General features: G+C 47.5%; 1 long non-coding RNA gene and 2 pseudogenes across 1 annotated transcript; all 3 read left to right on the top strand.

The window, feature by feature from the left end:
* Positions 1–1,964: 1,964 nt before the first annotated feature.
* Positions 1,965–8,964, top strand: LOC115317418 (annotated as a pseudogene).
* A 5,237-nt stretch (positions 8,965–14,201) lies between these two features.
* LOC120842762 lies at positions 14,202–16,835 on the top strand. Its single transcript, XR_005716004.1, has 4 exons — positions 14,202–14,360; positions 15,083–15,192; positions 16,487–16,560; positions 16,810–16,835. It is a non-coding gene; the product is annotated as an uncharacterized LOC120842762 (long non-coding RNA).
* Positions 16,836–18,728: 1,893 nt separating this feature from the next.
* Positions 18,729–19,847, top strand: LOC120842758 (annotated as a pseudogene).
* Positions 19,848–22,638: the final 2,791 nt, after the last annotated feature.

The raw sequence follows: 22,638 nt of genomic DNA, 5'->3' as shown, positions 1-22,638 counted from the left end.
TGAATCGGCTATGCCGGAGAGGTATTTCTATTTCTTTGCCGCCTAAAATACGACGTTAAAAATTTTTCCGCTAGATTTAGCGGGGAAATTTTTTCCGCTAGATTTAGCGGGGAAATTTTTTCCGCTAGATTTAGCGGGGAAATTTTTCCGCTAGATTTAGCGGGGAAATTTTTTCCGCTAGATTTAGCGGGGAAATTTACCCATAATGCACCGCGCGGTTACGCCGACGGCGACGGCGACGGCGACGCCGCTCAAGCCGGGAACGGGCCCCTAAGAGCTGCGCTCTAAAATAAAAAGATTAGCCAAAACGGAATCTGCTTGATTTAGCCCGAGAAGTCTTTCTCGGGCAAAAAGCGAGCAAATTCCGTTTTGCTTAATCTTTTTATTAATTTTCTTTTTAACTGCGCTGAAGCTTGGAACAAACAGTGGCGCCTTTTTTTGGGTAGCACAAACTCACCTGACTGAACCAATAAATACACTTCCAAACACACGAAGAAAAAAAGGAAAGGGAAAGAAGGAATTCAAACGCATAAACAAGACGACGATCAACGAGTTCAACCCAGACAGCATAAGCCACTCCCCGGCTCCACACTTTTCGAAAGGGAACCGCCACTCGAACAACAACAACTTCAAGGTCCCACATACAAGGCGACCCTCCCTGTGCAGCCCAGGAGGCAGCAGAGGGAGATTAGCAGCTTTGTCCACCCCGCTTTGACCTCTTCTTCTGATAAGCCTCCCCACTTTCTTTTGTGTCCGTGTGGCTGTGAGCGAGTGCGAAGGCCGCTTCTAGCGAATCAGAGGTGTGGAGCGAAACACGTGACCGCTCTCCGTAGGACAAAAACGCTTGGACGAACATTTGTCACGCGACTCGCTCTGTCGCGCTGATGGCTTACTGGGGTCATAGCCCTCGGCGTTTGCCAGTTTATGGTGAGTTGTAGGGACCACGTAAATTCGGTTTCCAAAAAGCGTCCGTCAGTGTTCTCTTTTTCGTGCAAGCAGGTCCTGACGAGCTCCAGTTCGCGACCGTGGTTTTTCGTCGTGAACGGCCGGAATACATCTATGCCAACTTTTTCATCTATTGGCCATTTATTTCGTCGGAGTCTATGGAATTATTGTGCTGTGTTTGTTGGACGAGTTTCGACAAAGAGCTGCTCATCGGCAGCCGCGAGACTTCCGTTGAATGTGATCGACCGCCTTCAGCCTCGGCATTGTGTTTGCGTTGTTTCGTGCTGCCCGAATCGGATTGTGCATCTATCACGACAGAGAGCTGCTCATCGGTGACCGCGAGGCTTCCGTTGAATCTGAGCGACCGCCTTCATCCCCGGGAATGTGTTTGCGAATTGTTCTGTGCTGCCCGAATCGGGGATTATGCATCTATCACGGATTACATGAGATCGCTCTCTTATTTGTAAGTACTTTGCAAGCATGCTTAAACACATGAACTGCCGCTTGCGTCCCAAGTAACTTCCGGTCGTTCCGTTTTTCCAAGCCTGTCGAGTTTTGCTCACGTCACCAGTGCTAGAAAGAATAAATGTCGCAAGTAGGGTTCTCCTCAGGAATTTCTGAGAGGTGGACATTACCGGGGGGGGGGGGGGGGGGGGGGGGGGGAGGGGGGGGGTTAGAAAGTAACACTTTTTTTAGGGTGTTAGAAAATCACACCCCTTTTTAGGGTGTTAGAAATCACACCCATGATTAAGAGTGTTAGAAAAATCACACCTTTATTTTAGGGTGGGAGAATATCACACCCCTTTTTTAGAGTGTCCAAAAACCACACTCCTTTTTAAGGTGCTACATATTACACCCCTTTCCTAGGGTGTTTTGTTACACGAATAAAGGTGCTCCCCATAGGACAAGCCATTTACACCAATAAGGGTGTTAAAATTTTAAGTGTGTAGTCCCGGGAAGGCGTGCTGGCACTAGACCTAACGTTAGGCCTACCGTCGCCGCGTTGTTCTCTGGCGAACATGGCGGAACCGGAGAGAGACAGAAGGGAGCTGCTGCATGACGACAACGCTCGCAATTTTCTGAGCGAGCTAGTGAGGAAAGAGCAGGAGGGAAACCTCATTGAAGACGGAACCCCTTCAACGAAGGAGGGAAAGTGGCAAACGGTCGTCGACAACAAACGACAGAAGAAACTCGAGAAGGAGTACGCGACCGCCGTTAAAAAGGAAGCCAGGACACACGTGATCGTCATTTGGATACGAGATTTCGGCGTGAAGAGAGTCACGCGCGACCAGCTATTAACAGGCATCGTCAAGGCGGCCGGCCCTTCCGTTGACCATGGCCCACGTGGAAGATAGCATACGTATTATAGCCAAGAGTAACACGGTTTCCGTTCTCACCAACGATCAACAGAGAGCCCAGCGACATGCTGAAGTCCGAAGTTTCCATGTTCAAGATAAGAGGGTGGACGTCTACGGTCACGGCACGACGCCGGAAAGATTTCGGCGAATAGTGGTGCCCAAGCTCTTGGACCCAGAAATTGAAGTCGACGAAGGTGAGCTCTGGAACACTTAGGGCCGGTTGCACCAACGTCGCTTATCTTAACCCAAAGCGGCGCTTTCCTAAGCCGGCTTAGCGCCCTAAACCGAGCTTAGGTAAGCACGGGTTTAAATTCCGGTTGCACCAACGTTAAGCCGGCTTTACACACGCGCCCCTAGCTAAACGCTGGATTTGCGTAGGGAATGTAGGGACAAACAGAGCAAACTAGGGAACGCTCAGAGCGACGAATACGATTGGCGGAGAAGAATCACGTGATGTAAACAGAAAAGAAAAAAAAGCTGCCGTAGTAGTAGTCGTCGGCGTCTGCTTTTCGCTGTATTTCTTCGGTGAGTAACAAATTAAAGGCCTCCAAATTCAATCATTTTTTCGTTTAACTTTCAATAACAGAAGTCAAAGCTTCAAATAAACACGAATGCTCTTTACATCTGTGATTGTGTGTTTAATATCGGTTGATAACAGGATATTTTGACAGTGGTAGTAGTTTTCGTGCTCACATTTTGATGCGAAGGAGCCATCGGGGGCCCCAAATCTCACCGAACGCGAGAAGGACACTCTACTCGCTACATCGCTGAAGACAAAACATCATGGATATAAGTAGGCAGGTAAGATGACTACTAAAACCAAGTCAAGCCTGAGACCGATGAAGTTCAAAACAGTGACAAACTCGCCACGGCAGCTGCGAAAATGCCCGGAAATCGTCGAATAGAAGTCGTCGAGAGGTCAGGTCACGAGACCTTGCATCGACGGTACTCGTTGCTATCAGCAAGGTGACAGAACTGCACTGTACCGTCGTTGAACATCCGCTGCAGCCTCAAACGGACTTCAGTTTCACACTGTCGAGTTCAGAAAAAAAAAAAAAAAAACACTCCCACTAGTACATTACATCGTGCCGATAAGAACGGTCGTCTCTTCGCATCACCTGCCCCAGCCTGCCCCGATACAGCAATGCACGAATCTAACATAGTAGTCGTTACGATTTGTCGTCGCCACGAATGAAAGATATAAAGCAAAATATTCCTAAAAAATCGCGATCACCAAAAAAGTTACGGAGGACACAACAAGGCGCAACTTTCAACTGAATTTTATTGAAAACGTGTTCCGGTATATAGTCTCAACCTTCGTCACAATGACAACAAACGACAAAAGTAAAGGGAAAACACCATCACAGAGCACAACTCGGAAACAACAGTATCTCGTTCTCGGGAAACAAATGAAAGATATAAAGCAAAGTATATAAAAAAAATGCGATCACCAAAAAAGTTAGTTATGGAACGATACAGTTTTCTGAAGCCAAGATTCTACTCGCGAGATAAGGAAAATTCACTGAAGATTGTCTCAAAACTCAGAAAACGAAAGAAATTGAATTTTCGCTGTTTTATTACTTAAAAGCGCCGCAATCTAATGCAAACGGCAGAGGTGTCGACAATCAGCTGATCGCCGAGATCATGTACTGCCACTATTCAACGCGCTGATCAGATTGAAGGATACGCGCTGCAAGTGTAGATAAACAAGGTGGTAAATAACAATACGTTACAGCTATGCGAAAATTAGTAAGTACATACGAATAAGCTCGTTGACAGAAGAATTAACGGGAATACAGACGTGAGCCCCACAGCTACGTACGTTTCTCGGTTAGGGCTAACACGCCCTGAAAGTGGAGAGCCAACTTGAAAACAGGGGTCGATCAACACTTCACGAGACAATATTTTGCATCCTAGTCACAATCGAAAGTCATTTTGTCGAAACTTTCACGCTGATGTAGCCTAAAACACTTTGCACAACCAATTTCGTCCACCGCGTCGACCGTGACAAACCAGCCGCCATGTTTTTAATCCAGGATTAAGAAACAACCAGAAGCAAAGCGCCCAATGTTGGGCGCTTAAGTTAAGCGTAGTTTAGTGCTAGGTTTAGCGATAAGCGAGTTTGGTGCAACCGAACGAAACCGAAACTAAGCTTAAGTTCCCGGGTAAGCTCCGCTTTGCGCTAAGCGACGTTGGTGCAACCGGCCCTTAGTGAAATGTAATCCGTATACGGTTATCGTGGACGCCAGAGAATGGAAAGAACTCCATTGGTGCTTATAACATTGGGAACTCATAAGCCACCGGGATTTATTAAGTTCCTGTGCGGTCTATTTTGCTTCCAAGACTATACTTGGAGAAGAAACAGGCATGTATGAGATGCTGGAAGATAGGTCATCGCATGGACACCTGTCCAGCGCCGGACACCGGAAGATGCCCGAACTGCGGAGAAATCTACGATCACCCGCCTAAAGTACGTGGAGCAGACTTGTACGTAATCCGTTACAAGTAACGAAATTACTTGTAATCCCTTACATTTATCAGTAATTTAGTAACGGAATAATTACATATTTTCTAGGGTAATTTTAAAGTAATTCCCTTACATTTTTCACGTAACGGATTCCTTGTAATCCGTTACATTTTTTTGGTCAGAACCAACCCTTCCCCCTCCCCTTCTAAATAAAGTTTTTTTTTGTTTTTGTTTTTTTCATTTTTGTAAAATCGAGCGCAGTGACACTATCACGCGAATTGACCAGCGCAAAGGGAGGCTTGGCACCTCAGTGCCACAGAGACTTTTTTTTTTTGCAACACTAAGCCTTTGAATCTATTTTTTTTAGACCCTAACAACAATGTCAAAAAATCCAAATAAACATATCTAAACACACAAAAAAAAAGGGGGAGGGGGAGGGCGGGGGGGGGGGGGGCAAGTATTTCCCCCTTTTTTTTTTAGTCCCTCTGTTTTTTCTTTGCGATCGAAGACGGGGAGAGGAGAACACCAAGTGATTGTGCGCCTCTTCGAGAAGCTTGAGGCGGTAAATGCACTGAAAATAATTAACTACGACCATTTTCATAATGTCACAACACGAGACAACGCTCCGTCTACCCTACGCTTTTTGTGAGTGAGCTTTTTGCGAGCACTTAGAAAATGCTCATAGTCTTCCCTTCTTCTTGTTCCTGTTTTGTCCCAGCAGGGCCCATCTTATCTCAGGCAGATATTTTTACAAATAAAACATAATGGTGGCAGACGTAGACTTGATATTCTGGGCTTGAGGAAAGAGTGAAATTCGTGAGTGGGGCCATAGCGCGGCTTACTTCTACCCTTTGCTGCCCGTGGCATCAGCGGACGTCTATCTTGAAAACACCGGAGTAAACTGCAGTCGATTCGTGCTCCGTGCGTTTTTGAACGGCACCAAGAAAGGTACACACGGCAAACGTGCGTTTACATTTCCTTGTTTTAACCGACGTTCTAATTAATTGTTATTATCAGTGTCCTTCTTTTTTCTTTTATTACTTATATTTATATACTGGAAACTTTCTTCTCTTCACCAACATCTCAAGTGAGGCTTGAGCGGTTCAGAACCAAAGGAAGAAGAATGTCTAGCCAAACATTATTTACCATGATGGAACTTAAAGGGACCATGAAATGATTTTAAAATCTAATTTCATCCACCGCACGTCGTAAAAGGTGTGAAAAGAAACACAAAAACACAAAACTAGGGAGCCAAAAAAAAATTATTTGCTATAGAACTTTTAAAAGAAAACTGGACTCTTTTGCGACTTCTTTCCTTCGAAAGCTCTGCCTTTTCACTACGATGCATCCGCAGAAATGGAGCACGTCAGCCGAATCCACGTCGCCTATTGGGTAAGAGCCTACCTCACCAGCACCGCAATCGTAAACAATAACTAGCCGGCGAATGTTTCCTAAAAGTTTTGTTAAATAATATTCAGACCCACATTTTGTAGCATAATTAGAGATGTGTGGCGAAAATTGCCAAATTTGATAATGCTGAGAGCCAAGCGCCATCTATCGTGTGGTAAACGAAGCAACTACTGCGCGTGCGCAGTAGGGCAGGGCTGGCAGGGCCGACGCCGACTTCAGAACGGTTATTTCCTTTGGTTTCCTTCCTCTCAAAACTCTGACTGACTGAACGTTTATTTTTCTACGTGTTCATCTCGCGCGTGCCGACTTCAAGCAGCAAGAAAAAAAATTTACTTAAAACAGACCACGACGAACAAGAACGCTGGATCCACAAACACCCGAGAAGAGCGACAACAGCCACGAATCGCGCTCCGACGAAGCTCTCAGAATATAGGCCTAGCAGGCACTCCGACTCGGCGCAGCGTTGCTTCGTCGCAAGACCGTCTGTCTGCCTGCGACCGGCTGGCGTGCTGAATGGAATATGCCCGCGCTACCCTTGTGGGGTACCCTTGTGGACCCTTCCCGTATAATAGTTTGATCGCTGACCTCAATTTTACGTTAAGAGGTGAGGTCAATCTCTTCCCCTTGTTTTCCGAGGCAGTGTTGACGAACACTCGTCGAAAAGGGACCCTCGTCGATTCTCTCTTCTTGTTTTGTGTGATATAGAGCTGAAATAAACGCTGTATGGATTACCTTCGTAACACGGTATGTACACTTTGTTATTGGTATGCCATTTTTATCCTGACAGACTGCACGTCACTGTCGAGCTGTAACAGTTCGTGAGAGGTATACGTGCAATACCGGTCCAACCTTTCTTTGCCGAGTGTCGCGTCAGTATCGAGTTGCCATCGTAAAAGATCGGTCCCGAAGCGCTTACCAACAGCGCGAATACAGCAGTTCCATCAAACGCGCGCGTCCGCTCCGAGTGTTAACAGGTATTTACGTGGCTCTTCCTGACACTCGTAGTTCAAATCGCTCCTGCATCTCCGAGACCGCGAAAAACGTCGCGGCAATTTGTTTCCATCTACGTCGCTTTGCAAACGACTGACACTGGCCGCCTTTTGCCAACAATGACAGTTGGGTTGACTTCGGGAGTCTTCACCGGAAGACTCGCTGCACTTCCCAACAGGCATACCGGTGTATGGGACTAGTCCCATGCTGTCGCTGTAGCGCAACATATCTCGTTGAATTTCGCTCAGCTGCGATGCGGCGATGAGAGGCGCCGATTCAGAAAATACATCGGTGACATCGGCGCTGTAAAACCTACCGGCGCACCCCAACTCGTCGCCGCTAATGCTCTCATCTCCTACTGCCGAGAGAAGTTCCGGTTCCGGAAATAGCGTACGTCACGGCTTGTTTTGCGGTCAAGAAAAAGTCGATATTTCATTAATTTTTTGTGTAGAAGTTAATAAACCGAGACGAAAACGGATGCCTGTTCGGCATTCAGTGAACATTGACGGTTTAATGTAAAAGATATCTGGAAAAAGTAAAAAAGTCATTTCATGGTCCCTTTAACCCGAGACTGGGGTAGAAACAGAAACTTAAAAGTAGAAGGGACAGAGACAAGTGAAGAAGAGAACGTGTTTTGAGACGTTCTCTTCTTCACTTGTCTCTGTCCCTTCTACTTTTAAGTTTCTGTTTCTACCCCAGTCTCGGGTTAAGTTCCATCATGGTAAATATCCACCAGCTCGCCTGCACTTTAACCGTTTTTTCATTAAACATTATTTATTATTTAATTATCACCTTACTGTTACAACTATATTTTGCTATTGATGACTTCCACAGCTTCGCGATTTAGACAATGGAGAATTTTAGTAGATCGGTCCGATGACTCCGATAACGATGTCCGATACTTCGCCGCCGTCTTTGCGTATGCATCATATCGTTATCGCGGGTATCAAAGGTATCGGAAGGATCTACTAAATCTCTTGCATAGCAGGCAACGGCTGCAACGACGAAGCTTTGCTCTACATTCGAGTTAAATAGTATTTCCCTTGCTTCGCTGAAAAAGCTCAATGCAGAGCATGAAGCATTCGTGAGGAACAATATGGCAGTCCCATCCAGTGCCTCAGCTCAAATGGTGTTCAGCGTAGCAGTCGACATATTGAGTAAGAAATAACGCAAAATGTCTGACGAGACATTCGAGGGCCAGCTGTTGCTCAAAATACTCAAGGTCGTTAAATGGAACACGTTGCAACAATGAGAACTTGAATAACCCTCTTCTCTTTGTTTCTTACTCGAGGACAATAATGTGAAAAGTAACGCCACGAAAGTAACGGATTACTTGTTGGGGTAACGGTCGGTTACTTTCATGGGAGGGTAATTGTAATTGTAATAAATTACAATTTAGCCTCGAGTAATTGTAAATGTAATTCGTTACTATTTTTCAGTAACGTGTACAAGTCTGACGTGGAGTGAGGACCAAGTACACGTGCACCCCTTGGTACCAGATTTGTGGAGGACAGCATTACACAGGCTGCAGGGACTGCAAGGAGAGATTCAAGCCGTACCAAGAATATAAGAAACTACCGCAGAAAGCTCATCTCGAGAAGAAAAATTTCGTCGAGATCTCGCCCCAAAAAGAGGATGAGCGAAAGAACGAACAAGGGCAAAGTATACTTGCAAGCTCTAAGCGACAAGAAGCAAGCACCCCCACAAGAGAAATGGGACGATAACCCGGCAATGGCGGAAATCGCTGCCCTAAAGAAGGCTATAAAAGAAGGACGAGCAGCTTTCGAAAAATAGCTAAGGGAGGAGAGAGCAGCCTTTGAGAGGCAGCAGGAGGAGGGAAGAGCAGCCTTTCAATAGGAAATTAACGACCTCAAACAAATGGTACAGAATGACGGTCACAAGGAAATATAAACGCACGTTTGCCGTGTGTACCTTTCTTGGTGCCGTTCAAAAACGCACGGAGCACGGACGGACTGCAGTTTACTCCCGTGTTCTCTAGATAGACGTCCGCTGATGCCACGGGCAGCAAAGGGTAGGGTGCTAAGTAAGCCTCGCTATGGCCCCACTCACGAATTTCACTCTCTCCTGAAGCCCAGAATATCAAGCCTACGTCAGCCACCATTATGTTTTATTTGTAAAAATATCTGCTCTAGATAAGATGCGTTCTGCTGGGGCAAAACAGGAAGAAGAAGAAAGGAAGACTATTACCATTTTCTAAGTGCTCGCAGCCTGGCCGGGCTTCACCAGGACTCCCGTCTGTGAGAAGCAGGGGCCGAAGTGGTACACCGTACATGTCCTCACCCGGAAGACCCCGAAGGGTCCAAACCTACCCCGGGCTCGGCTCAACCACCAGGATGCCCTTTTCCCCAGACACGGGAAAGCCATGCCCAGCCAGACGTGGGCGGGCGAACCCGCATGGCTCGGGGTCCGTGGTGACGCCACTCACCAAACACCTGCTTTCACAGGTGCCCCCTTCGGGGACAGAAGCGTGAAGGCTGCATCAACTTTAATAGAATAGGACTTAAGGCAACAAACTGTCAGTGAAAGCAGTGATGAAAGCTCGAGTGAGTTACTTTCAACACTGCTAAATAGGTAGGACAACTTACCGTGAACTCCTATTGATATCTGACATAAAGCCTGTACCTCGGCACTGTACGTGACGTCAGTGGTGTCGTCCCAGCGAACTCAAACTAGGAGTTCGCTGAGCAACTCCTGCTTGACCAGGGCTGCACTGATTATAAATGTGAAGGACAAGTATGTTACATAAATGACACTTGATAGAAAAGGCACAAACAATATCATACCTGCCTAGTTCGGAGAAACCAAATCCGGAAGAATTTCTAAGCAGGGGGGTTTCAAAAGAAATATTGTCAAAACATTTACATGAAGACAATTTCATTATATATATATTGTACTGCTCATGCTCGTGGGATTTCAGCCTTCTGCTGTGATGACAATACCTAATTCTTTAAGTGCGGAAGGGAGGGAAGAAAGGGGAGGAGTTAATTTCTGTTTTTCGGGAGGTTTTTCTGTCAATCGAACAACTTATCAAAATTCAAAAGTCTTCCGGGTAATACGGGAAACTGGGCAGGTATGCAATACTAACATACACAATTTGCTACCGGCAGTGACAAAAGAGGATACAGGCATGGATCAGCTATTGTCACAGGTTCGGATGTTAAAGATCCCATTTAAACAAACAAATGTGGAATTTTACTTGGACCGCTGTCCAGGTGTTAGGACCACACCTTGGCGATAGACATCCTGAGAGGCGGGAGGAGTTGAGAGCAAAGCATGCCGACGTTACGAACAGTATTTTATATAAAATAATTGAAAAGTAAGGGAAGGGCGAACAGGGCGTACACACAGTCGAAAGAAGGAAAGAAAAAAAAATATCAAAAGTCAAATCAAGGTTGTCATACAGTTTTGGAGGGGGAGAGCCGAGTCAGCCTTAAGTGCCGGTAGAGGTCCGGTTCGTTGCGCCGCCAGTCGGGGTCGAGAAGCCGTGGTGGCTTGGGGTGTTGTAGTGACGCACATCACTTACTCACAAGCACTCACACCCCTCTCCGTCGAATACCTTCTCGGTGGTCGAAGAACCATACCGCCGCGGACCTGCTCAGCGCCGACCATCCACACCGTCGCAACCTTGCTCCGCGGTTTGTGTTCCACAACCCTCGCGCGCCCGGGATCCCGTCTTCTTTTTTCTCTTCCTCCGATCTCGCACGAAAACAAAAAAATCCTAAGCCCGCGCTCCTGTCCTCAGCGCTCGCGCACCCTACTCACAAACACGGCAACGGACAGCACCATAACCATTGAAGGACAAAAGTAGCTATTGAATTCTGTGACAGCTATACATAAAGATACTTCAAACAACTTTTACCATATAGGGTGTATTCACGCAACGCTAGCGAGCAGTGCACTTTGGGTACATCATCATATTTGTGTTCGTGATAGCATACGGTGGCGCGCGCACAGCCTCACGGGCCACACTACGCAGCGAGTCTTTCTCCGGTTCAGGTGACGCCATGCGCGAAAATAGCGTTGCTCTTGTGCGGCAGTCTATACTGTTGCACAAGGACAAAGGAGGAACTGGGGAAAAAAACGTTCAGCCTTTCCACTCTCGTGAAGAAGGAAGACCAGCAGCTGTACTCGATACACCGTGTGCTTCTTCTTCGTCGTCGTCTGTTTTTCGCGCCGTTTCCTACGATGAATTCCCGAAAACGCGCCCAACTATCCATTCTTCTATTATAGCTGGAAAGGTTGCTGCCCCCTATGAGCGACGGTGGAAACTATACTGGTTCTGTGCTTGCCGCCGTCGCTTATAGATGGCGGTAGCTGTCCAGGTACACTCAAGAAAAAAGTTGGCCTCAAGGGACTAACGGCAGCATTTGTTCCTCTGAACTCCCAGTTGCTCCCCGAAAGGACCATCTGGTTCAAGCTAGGTACCGTGCGCAAAAGCTGGGGACTAACTGCGCTTGACTGGGACCAACCGATAGGCGTGCGTGAGCAAAAGCAGCCATTAGTACCCCTCACACAGGGTGCATCTGTATGATTTAGTCCCCGAAGGCAAACGGAATGTTAGCCAGGAGGACGGATGATATTTCGTTTGTCTTGGGGATCGGCGAGACTCAGCCCAGCAGGGCTGAAAGTGTTGACAGAACTCGGACGAAACTGGCGACTTTGTTTAATGTGCCACGAACGTTCAGACATTACATGATAGAGCTTCGCGCGTTGTGCGAATGCGAGTTAACGAATGTGTTGACTCTACTTCACCCAACTATCTCGTCAAAAATGATCTGTTGACATTTCCCAAGTCCCATTCACGTAATTCGCCTTCGCGCGAAAAATGAGCTTTTATCCAAACGCAACACCTCCAAATACTAACACTTTCTTTCTCTTAAATGAAACTTAAGAGTTTCTACATGACGCGCTTTCAACACTGAGTCTCGCAGTCAGAATAAATGGTCACTTCAATCGCTAAAACTGAGTTACTGAGAACAAGTCAAGCCTTGTCTCTGCGTCTCCCCGTAACCAACCTTTCTTGGTAGTCCAATGTCGAACTCAAAATCCTCAACGACACACTTGATGCACCGCACGTTCCACTTATAGCATCTTCGATCAACTCGCACCGGAATCGCCCTGAAACCAGCACAGTGCACAGCGCTCCTCGGTCGTGCAGCGCGATGTCGGTGCAACATCGATGACAAACTGCGCCGCGCCGGTGCACCGCGGCGAGCTCCACCTTGCGTCACTTCGCGTTTTGTTCGTTTTTTCCTGCTTAGGTCAGCGCACGGTGCCCGTCTGCTGTCAATTTCTTCTATTTTTTTACTTACGGATTTGACGGTCCCACAAAAATAAACATCGTGGACGTGATTGTCGATGGGGTCACGAAGCGGGTGACAATTCCACATGTATATGTCGGCCATCATTATTGGTTCAAGAAAACGAAACACCACATAATAGCCGTACCTCGCTGTCATCGAAACGCCTCGCGCCGCTTTCCACGAAGTTCGTGCTTTTCGGGCGCTCCTTGCCACCGCAGCAATCGCCAGTAATCGCGGCGATGGTGAGAAGCTCGTCGTCTCGCCGTCAGAAGACCCGAGAAAATCATCTAGTGCAGCTGCGAGGCGTGTTCGTTTTTGCAAGATCGCCATCTCGATAGTCTGCGCGGTCTGCGCGTCTGCTACTCCCGCCATCTTCTCGATTCCCGCTCCTGGCCGCAATGCCTGATGGGATTGCCCCCCGGCGCACCGCCGATTTTCTTGGTGCGCGTTGGGGCAACGAAAAGCCGCACCGGGAGGGTGCGCTTCGTTGATCGAGGACGTCCGGTGCGCACCGGTGCACTTGATCGAAGATGAAGGGGCGCACCTCAGTGCCCCGGTGCGCACCGGTGCGGGTGATCGAGGATGCTATTAAAAAGCACATTTGGGGGCAGTATCTAGACGCCTTCATACGATCGTCGTCGCTGTTTCAGATAACATTCCAGATGAACAACAAAGAACGAACCGCGCCCGGACCGCCATCCATGGCAGCACCCTGCCAATAGCCTCCGAGCAATCGAGTTTGCCCTGACAGGTCGCGCCATCTATCGCCCAACTTCGAAAGCAATGGGAAGTCGGCCTCGCTGGCCTCGCCAGCTTCGCCATTTGCATCGCCGTACGTACGCGTTGTTTACGTTGGGCACGTTCTACTTCTGCTACGGTCCTTTGCTCGTGTTAAGTCTGCGTACCAAGTTTCATGGCACCGGTCAAAAGTAAGCACGCCGATAATGAACCCTCTGACGACGAAAATCGCCGTACCAAGACGAAACGGAAGACGTACCGGTACTGCTGTGTGAAGAACTGTCATAACAACGAGGGACTCGGACACGTGAAACTGCACCGCTTTCCTTCGCAACCGTCGCGGAGGGAACGGCGTAAGAAATGGATCTCGGCTGTCAGGCGTGTAAAGGGAGTATAACCGTTCAATGGTGTGTTCCAACAAGCCGAAATAATGCAGTGTTCGAGTACGCTGTCGCTTGACGCTTAAAATTGGGTTTTGGTGAAGAACCCTGCGGTCGTACTAAGTATACGGGTTGCTATTCTTGTAGACTGCTCTCCGAATTCATCGGTGCAAAAAAATATATAACTTAGAAAAACTGAGGCAACCCGAGGAAGACTTCTGCCGCAAACAGAGCGGGGTGAAGGAAATTCGTAACACATTCGAATTGAGACGTTCCTGTTTTTTCGGTTCCTTGCCGCCTTGACGCGGAATTCTGATAGATGATCGGTACTTTGTCACTTTGCGATGTCTTTAATCGACACCAAATTGGTTAAAATGGTCCTACGGAATTTTTTCCCGAAGAAAAAGTGGCTTTTGTGTAAATTTTTTCTGTGTTCATCTGAATTTTTTTTTCTACTAAGTTTATGAAAACAAGAGTTACAAAAAGATATTCCTTGTGCCGTATTTGAGCCCTTACGAGTGTTAACCTGCAATAAAAATATTAATGTGACTATGTATTTGGATTACTCTTGCAGCACAGACGGCTCAGAATGGGTACCAAACAGCAGCTCCAGGATCTGTTCAGAGCATTTTGTCAATAATGCCAAAAGCAACATCGCAGCCCATCCTGCGTACCTCCCCACACTCTTTCCAGTAGTGTACAAGAGGAGTTCAGTGATTCCGCAGGACCAAGCGTCAAGGTTTGACAGGTGAAGTTTTGACCAGCTTTAGTTATAACTTCAGCGGTTATTGTATCATTGAACTTCAGTAGTTAATTTGATATCCTTGTATATTTTTCCGAAAAAGTCACTATTTTTGAATATTTTAATTGCAGATATTTTAATACATTGATTTCGAAGTCAACAACATCTGTACTTAAAGCTAACTGTTATTATGCTACTGCAGTGTTTCTCAAACTTGAGCTGGGGGTCGTGAAGCGCCTCGAGAACTGAAAAGACATATGTACTTGTCTTCTCTGCGATGGCGTGGACTAAAACAAAGTACAGGTCAGTGCTCCGCATCGAACCGGAACTAAGATTTGCGGTGTCCAAGATCTGCCCTCGTTATGAGAAACTGCTAAAACAAACAAACTTGCTCTTGCCATTATAAACAGTCATTCCTCGTGGCTTGCACTATTTTGTGCCAACGGTTTCTTGCCCGGCTGATTTGCTTTTGACCATATTAACCGCAATTGAAATTTGAACACCAATTTTGTAGATTATTGTTTGTACACCGAAATCGAAAAGCCTGTGTCATTGCAAAAATCTGCAGGGGTTCGGGGCACCGCTCAATATTTGATGTTTTTAATGGGGAAGCAACGTGCTACCGGGTTAGGCGATCGTCCAGCTTATGATCGTGATTTCACGGGCACTGCATGAATAGCTACAGGACGTTCTGTTTGTGACTCGCATCAATCTAATATTGTTTGCAGATGGCATCACAGAGTAGCAAGCAGACAAGCATCGAGTCTGGGGGGTCCCGCTTCATCTTTGACTGGAATCCCAAGCACAAGCAGGGAACGAACTAGCAGCGGCAGCCGAGGTGGGCATGAGGGCCTGCACCTTTTATGTACAGCCGTTGAATTCAGAGAGGAGAGACAACCTTCCGTGATAAGGCTTTTGCATCAACAAGTGTCAAATGTAACATTAGGATTTGTCAGACCCAAGTCAGTGAGGCGTGGGCACTTCTGGGGGGCACAAATGGGCTGTTGTTATTTGAACTTAGCTGAAAGCTCTTCATGGTTGTTTTGAAAAAAGTGAAAGCCGTTTACAACTTCCTGTAACGCAGAATTGGAGCGCAGCTCTTGAGGAGGAGGAGTGGAGATTATATTCCTCCTCCTCCCTCGTGATCATGCCTGCTAGCCCCGGGGGGGTCACGTGACCTCCCGCTGAAGTCATGTGACCCCCTCCCCCCGAGGTCACGTGACCCCCCCGGACCATACTAGACAATGAGGGGAGGAGGGGGAGGAGGAGGAGGACAGAGGTCCGGGGGGTCACGTGACCTCGAGGGGACGGGATCACATGACCTTGGGCGGGCCGTCACGTGACTTCGGCGGGGGGAGGGGAGTCGCCCCCCTGGGTCACGTGACCTTGGCGGGGGAGGAGGGGGGAGGAAAGGGAGGGGCGACGCCGACGCCGCACAGGCTGGAAACGGGTCATGTGACCCCCTCCCCCCGAGGTCACGTGACCCGCCCGGACCGTACTACACAATGAGGGGAGGAGGAGGAGAAGGAGGAGGAGGAGGGGAGGAGGAGGAGAGGGAGGGGCGCGGTTACGCCGACGCCGACGCCGACGGCGACGCCGACGCCGCTCAGGCTGGAAACGGGCCCCTAAGAGCTACGCTCTAAAAAACAAAGAAAACAACAAATGTGCTCACTGTAGTATTAAAATTTTTTGTTAAAGCGTTCTACACGACATAAATGGTGCCACAAACCAACCACTGGCGCCCGTGCGCTCAGGCTGGCCGCCCCCCAGGGTGCGCAGCCCCATGCTGTTGACCATTAGTAAATCAGTGCGGCTCGAAGTGTCACTCGTGTCAGACGGGTCTCATTCCGGGGCTTTTCCCGCCCCAGGCTCCACCGGTCACCGCCTCATCGGCATGCGAGATCCTCGTCATTTCCGCAGGCCTGCGTGGGCTCTGCTCTTCTACTTTATTTTTTGCATATTTCTCTATTTTTGTAATAACTACACCTACATGTTAGGTTCACAACAGGTGTTGAAGCGACACTAGTCTGAAGTCTTGGGGTACACAGTCTTGCTCATTGTTTGTCAACTTGGCTCTTTGTCGCATCACTATGGTATTCACATGGATTATGGGAAACCTGTCTGCTTTTTAGGAAGATCAGACTGATGACCCGGAGATTAGTGCAACAGATGGGATCCTCCAGGACCAAGCATCAGGGCTTGACAGGTAAAGTCTCAAAATAGTTTCAATTATCGCTTCAGTGCTCAGTTTACCTCCTTAGCTCTCTTACCCTTCCCTCGCAGTGACCGAATGGCACCTGGCCTGTGTTTCGAATTGTTGATATCTACAATATGCAAACTTATGCAGTAAATATTCCAGTAAGAAAAGAAATTAGACTCCGGATGTGTTTTATACCGTGATGTTTGACTGCCGACTTAAGCAAGCTGCTTATTAATTTTCATGATGCTTATGCAGCCCAGGCCCAGCTTGGCATCAAAACTTTGTCGGCACACAGGTTCGGCAGGACGGCCTGCTAGAAAGTGCTGCAGAATCCAGTGAAACAGCACAGCGTTCAGTGGTAAGATTTCTGTATCAACCAAGTTGAAGTTACTAATAGAATTTCTTGAACTCTAATCAGCAGAACGTGGAATTCATAAGGGTACACATACATATTGCTTTTACTGTGGCGTGCGAAAATGCCCTAACAATTATCTAAAATATGTGCAACCAGATATCTAAAACAAAAAACCAACAAATGCGCATGCACATTGTGGTTTACAGGACCTCATGGGACACTACTCCGTTTCACCTTACGTCCGGACGCAGCGGACATAAGGTGAAACGGCCTTGGATTGGCACCGATGGCTCGAAGAATCCGCTGTGCCCGGACATTAGGTGATACAAAGTATAGCGCAAAGACTTCTGCGGCAACGTCTTGTAGATTTAAACATGAGGAAGATACATAGAAAAGGGGGGACAGACAACGAAGACTTCCAACTGGCAACAACGTTTATTGACCCAAAGTTACATATATAGGTGAAGGAGGGGAGGGTGAAAGACACCGCACTGGAAAAGGGGAAAGCGATGGGAGGGGGTGTAGAGGCAAGTCAGTGAAGGACGATCCCGTGGGGTTGACATCTAATCACTTGGAGCCGCGGAAACGAGGGACGTCAGCTCTGGCCCCAGGAAGTATATCTCCCTCCTGGATAAGCCTAGGGACGAAGACCCGAAGTTGTTGTGACTGTGGTGCACCGCGAAGGCTTCTATGATCTCTCGTCCGTATCTTGAGGCGTGACCTCCAATCCTGGTGGTCGAAGGAAGGTCGGCTGAACAGGGTTCGCTGCACTCAGAGGTGTGTTTGGCAATCGGGTGGTAACTAAACTCCGAAGTGTTGGAAATGTTCAGGACTTTGTAATAATTGATGTGTAGCAAGCTGTTTTGAGGTGACCGGACTACGCTTGAAAAAGCTTTCGGTCGGTTTTTTAGATTTTTCTTCGCTGCACTTCATCAGCGTAAACGAGGATGACTCGGAACAGTAAGTCGCTGAAGCCCCAGCGTTTATTGGGGATGTTGCATGATATAGGACATCTTTTGCAGTTTTAAAATTTTGAAATAATCTTGTCAATTTCACAATTAAGTCCACCTAAAATAAACACCATGGCATACGCAAAGGGTGCAATCGAGCTGGCGAGTAGGTACATATGCTCACTTTCAAGTAATTGTACATGATTTTCGAAGAGACTGTTTGGTTGTGCTCTACGTTTGCTTTCGGAGCTCTTGGAAAAAAGCCCCTCATTTTAGTTTATGCGATGCCTGCCAGTGGCAATTTCATGTGTATGTAAAGCAGTACAACGACAACAGAAGACTAGGCAATGGCCTTCAAGGTGCCATTTTACCAGTTATTTGCGTCTATTGAAATACACGGTCTACAATGTCGGACCCGTGATGGCGGCCGCGATGCCCCATCAGTCCGAGGAGATCAAATGCGTCGGAATAGTGCAACAGCACGGATTGGCGAATCATTTGTAGACAAACCTTTCGCTTCGAAACAATACCACAGCTTCTTTGGGCCGTGTTGAGATGTTCATTCCATTGCTCGTCCTGCTTCATCCGCCATGATGCAAGGCAAATCTTCATCTCTTATGCTAGTTCACGTACCGCTAACCGTGACGATCCAGTCAAACTATTCCAGAGTTGACTGCAATTTCCGCACACATTCACAGTTGCATTAATGAATGGGGGGGGGGGGGGGGTGAAGGGGGGAGGGAACCGTTTGCCTCCTAACGGCTCACTAGAACTCCCAATTGTTATGAACTTACTCTTTGTCATGCCACTTTATTATTTGCACCAATCGTGACAAATGCATATACTTCTAGGGTTCTCAGACCGATGACATGGAGATCTGCAAGGGGCAGTTTTCGGTCTACATTTCTACCCTGCAAGATGGCAACGGCTCAACACAGATTACACACCCCAGGGTGCCGTCTGTGTCGTCACGGCAATCTGGTCCTGACCGGAGAACAGGGTGCTTCCAAGGCTACTAGAGTGTCCGTCATTCTCCTACGTCATTGGAGGACTTGTGCAGTGTGACCACAACCGTGTTTGCCCTGCTTCTGAGCATGCTTCCTGTAGGTTCAGAACGATCGGTGGACACATCAATGGCAAACAAGCTCCTCTTGTTTCTGATGAAAATGAAACTAGGGATGAGCTACTCATCACTTGCAGTGTTGTTTTGTATACATCGCACCACAGCATCACGGCATTTTCGTACTGTGCTTGCATCACTGTCTGCTGCAACTGAAAAGTGGATTTTTCGCCCACCATCTTCAATCATCCTGTCCATGCTGCCCCATGCTTTAAGGCACACTACCCAGAATGCAAAATGATCATTGATTGTACCGAAGTTCGCACAGAGGAGCCGGGCTCTGTGGCTCAGCAGCGTGCCTTGTATTCTGCATACAAATCAGGGTACACTCTGAAGTTTCTGGTCGCAGTGACTCCAAATGGGATGATTTGTTTTCATTCCAAGGCCTATGGCGGACGCTGTTCCGACCTCCATATTACTGTAGATTCCCAGTTTTTGAACTTGGTTGAGCCAGGTGACGTGATATTAGCAGACAAGGGCTTTCCGGGTATTAAGGCTAGCGTAGAGGGCAGTAATGCTGTGCTTGCCATGCCTCCTTTTTTTTCAGGGGCTGGGCAGTTTAGTTGCCAAGAGGTAGAGGAGACGTACAACATTGCTCAAGTCCGTATTCATGTGGAGCGAATGATTCGACGAATCAAAGTGTACAACATTCTAAACACTCGGGTACCAATTTCCCTCATACCAGTAATGAGCGATGTTTTTCATATGTGCTGCATTCTGGCGAACTTGCAACCTGCCATAATTGCATCACAGCCATGAGCCCGAGACCAAAAGTGTGAAATCAGGTTGTTTCAAACCTATCGCCGGCTACAGTCTAAGCTCATTATAACAGACCTGGTTACGACAGACACTTGGATATAACATACCGATTTGTAGAGTCTGGTTGGTTTTCCTCTATGCGGCCATTGACTCAACTTCATATCTGCATACAACATACTCCTTTTACAACAGACCGAAATCTTGGTCGAAACCAAGGTCTGTAATAACGAGCTTAGACTGTATACACCTTTTCCAAAAGGGCGCAGCCATCTTGAATGGCGTCACTTCTGGTATGCGGTGAAACATTGTTTTGATCTCTTCGCACCGCTAAAAGTTGTTTACAAAAAATGCATGATTGTTACTCCTTGTTTTGCCTCACCTATGTTTTCTCGCATATTCCAGCTTGAAATGTGCCATTTTTTCGTTCCACCAAGCAGATGTGGAACCCACGTAACCACAAGAAACGGAAAACATCTATAGGCCAGGAATTGAATGCACTAACAAACTACATCTGATATTTTGTTTCGAGTCATTGAAATAGACCTGGTAGTTGGCACCAAAGTTTGTTTATTTGTATTTGTTTTTGCAATACTAAGAATAAAAGGGCTTCTCAAAAGAATGGCATGAGCTTATTTCATGACAAGCAATACAAGAAAACTCTTATCTATCCTATTTTAAGTACAAATAAGTAACACGGGTTAATGCTCCTCTACATGCAAGATGGCACTTTTTATTGAAAAAAATGTCCCCCCTTTTCAGCAAATGACTATGAAAACGACTCGCTTCCAAGTTGATGTTACATGTGATAAAAAACAACCACAAACACACTTGGAGATGGGGAAGATTATGTACAGTACTTCTTAACAATTGCTGGCAAGTAATGAGAAAAAAAGAAGCCTTCCAAGTGCCGGATGGCTGTCTCCAAGAAAATGTTGTCTCTCTCCACAGCAACAATTACACTGTCCACACTCGTGTACACAAAGAAAAAGCACTCTCCCAGGTTAAGGACGTACATGAGGACTTGAATTTGAGTGTAGTACTTGTGAGTGCGCCGTAAACACAGCCTACCCTCTTCGTACACGAGGTACTTCACGAAGGTAACCTCAGCCGTTGAATCTATGACCGCAGAGTCTTTGATGGAGTGCGGACACTTGATCTCAAGTAGAATGGTTCCTTCACCGGTCGCAAAAAGGCCATCAGGGCTGCCACACAGCCATGGCTGCTGATTGTGCACAAGCAGCCCCACCTAGCATGGACACAGAGCATTTATCACATCTAGCAAACAATTAGGAGATTAGAATTATCATACAATGGTGCCACGAAGGTCACATATTGTTTAGCAAGCCGCCTTACATTTGTAGGCTATTGACACTTCCAAACTTGTGGTCATATACTCAAAGACTCTATATAAATGCCGTACCTCCACAACACGGGCCCCGACTTTCACTTCAAATGCACTCCTCGCCACTGGCTCAGTCCGCAAGCCTGCATGGGAAATGTTGGTAGAACCAGGTCTTAAAAATTAAGAGCACTCCTATTGAAATTGGAATATAACTTGCCATAACGTGTAGCATCACATGAAAACCATTTTGCACCAAGCAGGCTCTTGGAGAGGTCCTCGGGGGTCTTCCTGGATCTTAAAATGGTGTGCGCCATGGAGCTCGTGATTCGCACTTTCCGCTCCTTGTACCACCTGTAGAGGTGGGAAATGCATTTTTATTAGAATTGCAAAAGATAAGGATTTGTTGCAGGCTTCTTATGGCTTGGAGTGTAAATAACAATTGAGTTGCCTTATGCCTGCTATAGCAAAGAAAAAAAATCATTGAAGACACTAAAAGACCTTACCTAGCACACTTCGACTGCTGCAGTTTGGCCATACACAAGCTCAGGGGGCTGGAGCACACAACATTATTATAAAAATACGAGGCCTCCAGTCGACTCATGTGCGCCGAGTGGTCTTTCGGGGCCACCCGAAGTACGGGATATGTCCCGGTCACCTCTAGGGTATGGTACGCTGGCATCTCAGCACTTGGGAGAAGCTCCAGCACGGTCAGTTCCTCCACTATCCCAACGGCTGCACCCACCATGTCCTGAAGTAATCTCTCGCACTCCAGGTCCACTTGGCACCTGTTTATCTGTTTTAGCACATTTGTGAACGGTGAGTTTATGCCGTCGAAGTGGCTTATAATATAAGCTGGCGGGAAACGAGCTGGTGGCCTCCCTCCAGCAAACACCCGGTCTTCTGAAAGGCAAGAGGTCGTGTGGTGAAGCAGACATCGAATGCATTTAGTTCAAACGCGCAAGCGAATCACGCTAAGAACCAGGGGAGGGGTCTTTGGGGGCTGCAGCCCCCCTTCCCCCCTCCCCCAAATTGTAGACGGGGGGGGGGGGGGCATGTAAGCAATTTAGCGAGCGACGAGCGACCTCAACAAGTGATGAGAGTCAGCGACGAGCGACGGAGATTTTTCACTGCCGCTCGTCGCGCCGCTTGATTTTTGGATTTCTAGAAAACGCCGCTCATCGCATAGCCCCTGAGCAGGCTACTAGGTGGCACCACTGTCATACGATCGTCAGCACCTCTGGCGGCAATAATACCAACCGATGGGAAGTCGCGGCGGGCGGACATCCGGGAGTGCACGGTGCTGTCGTTCAGTCAGGATCAGTAGCGGCAGGATGCCTCCCATCGTGTTGTTTTGCGGTTTTAAGCCTATTAATGCGCTTGACTCCTTTTTTCGTGAACAAGGGTTGAAAAAAGGTAGAAAGCTTCTCGAAAGCAAGCATGTGTATGCGGCGAAAGAGACGTATGGCCGTGACATTTCGGCTAAGTTGCCATTCGCAGCAAGGCAAGAACGTGTACGACATCACGATTCAGGTAAAGGAACGATTGAATGCAGTTTCAT

Source organism: Ixodes scapularis, unplaced genomic scaffold (genome assembly GCF_016920785.2).
Source record: "Ixodes scapularis isolate PalLabHiFi unplaced genomic scaffold, ASM1692078v2 PGA_scaffold1__304_contigs__length_218370807, whole genome shotgun sequence".
In the NCBI taxonomy this organism is placed as follows: Eukaryota; Metazoa; Arthropoda; class Arachnida; order Ixodida; family Ixodidae; genus Ixodes; species Ixodes scapularis.
The sequence above is the reverse complement of the archived record's forward strand: the minus strand, read 5'-3'. Positions and strand labels throughout refer to the sequence as shown.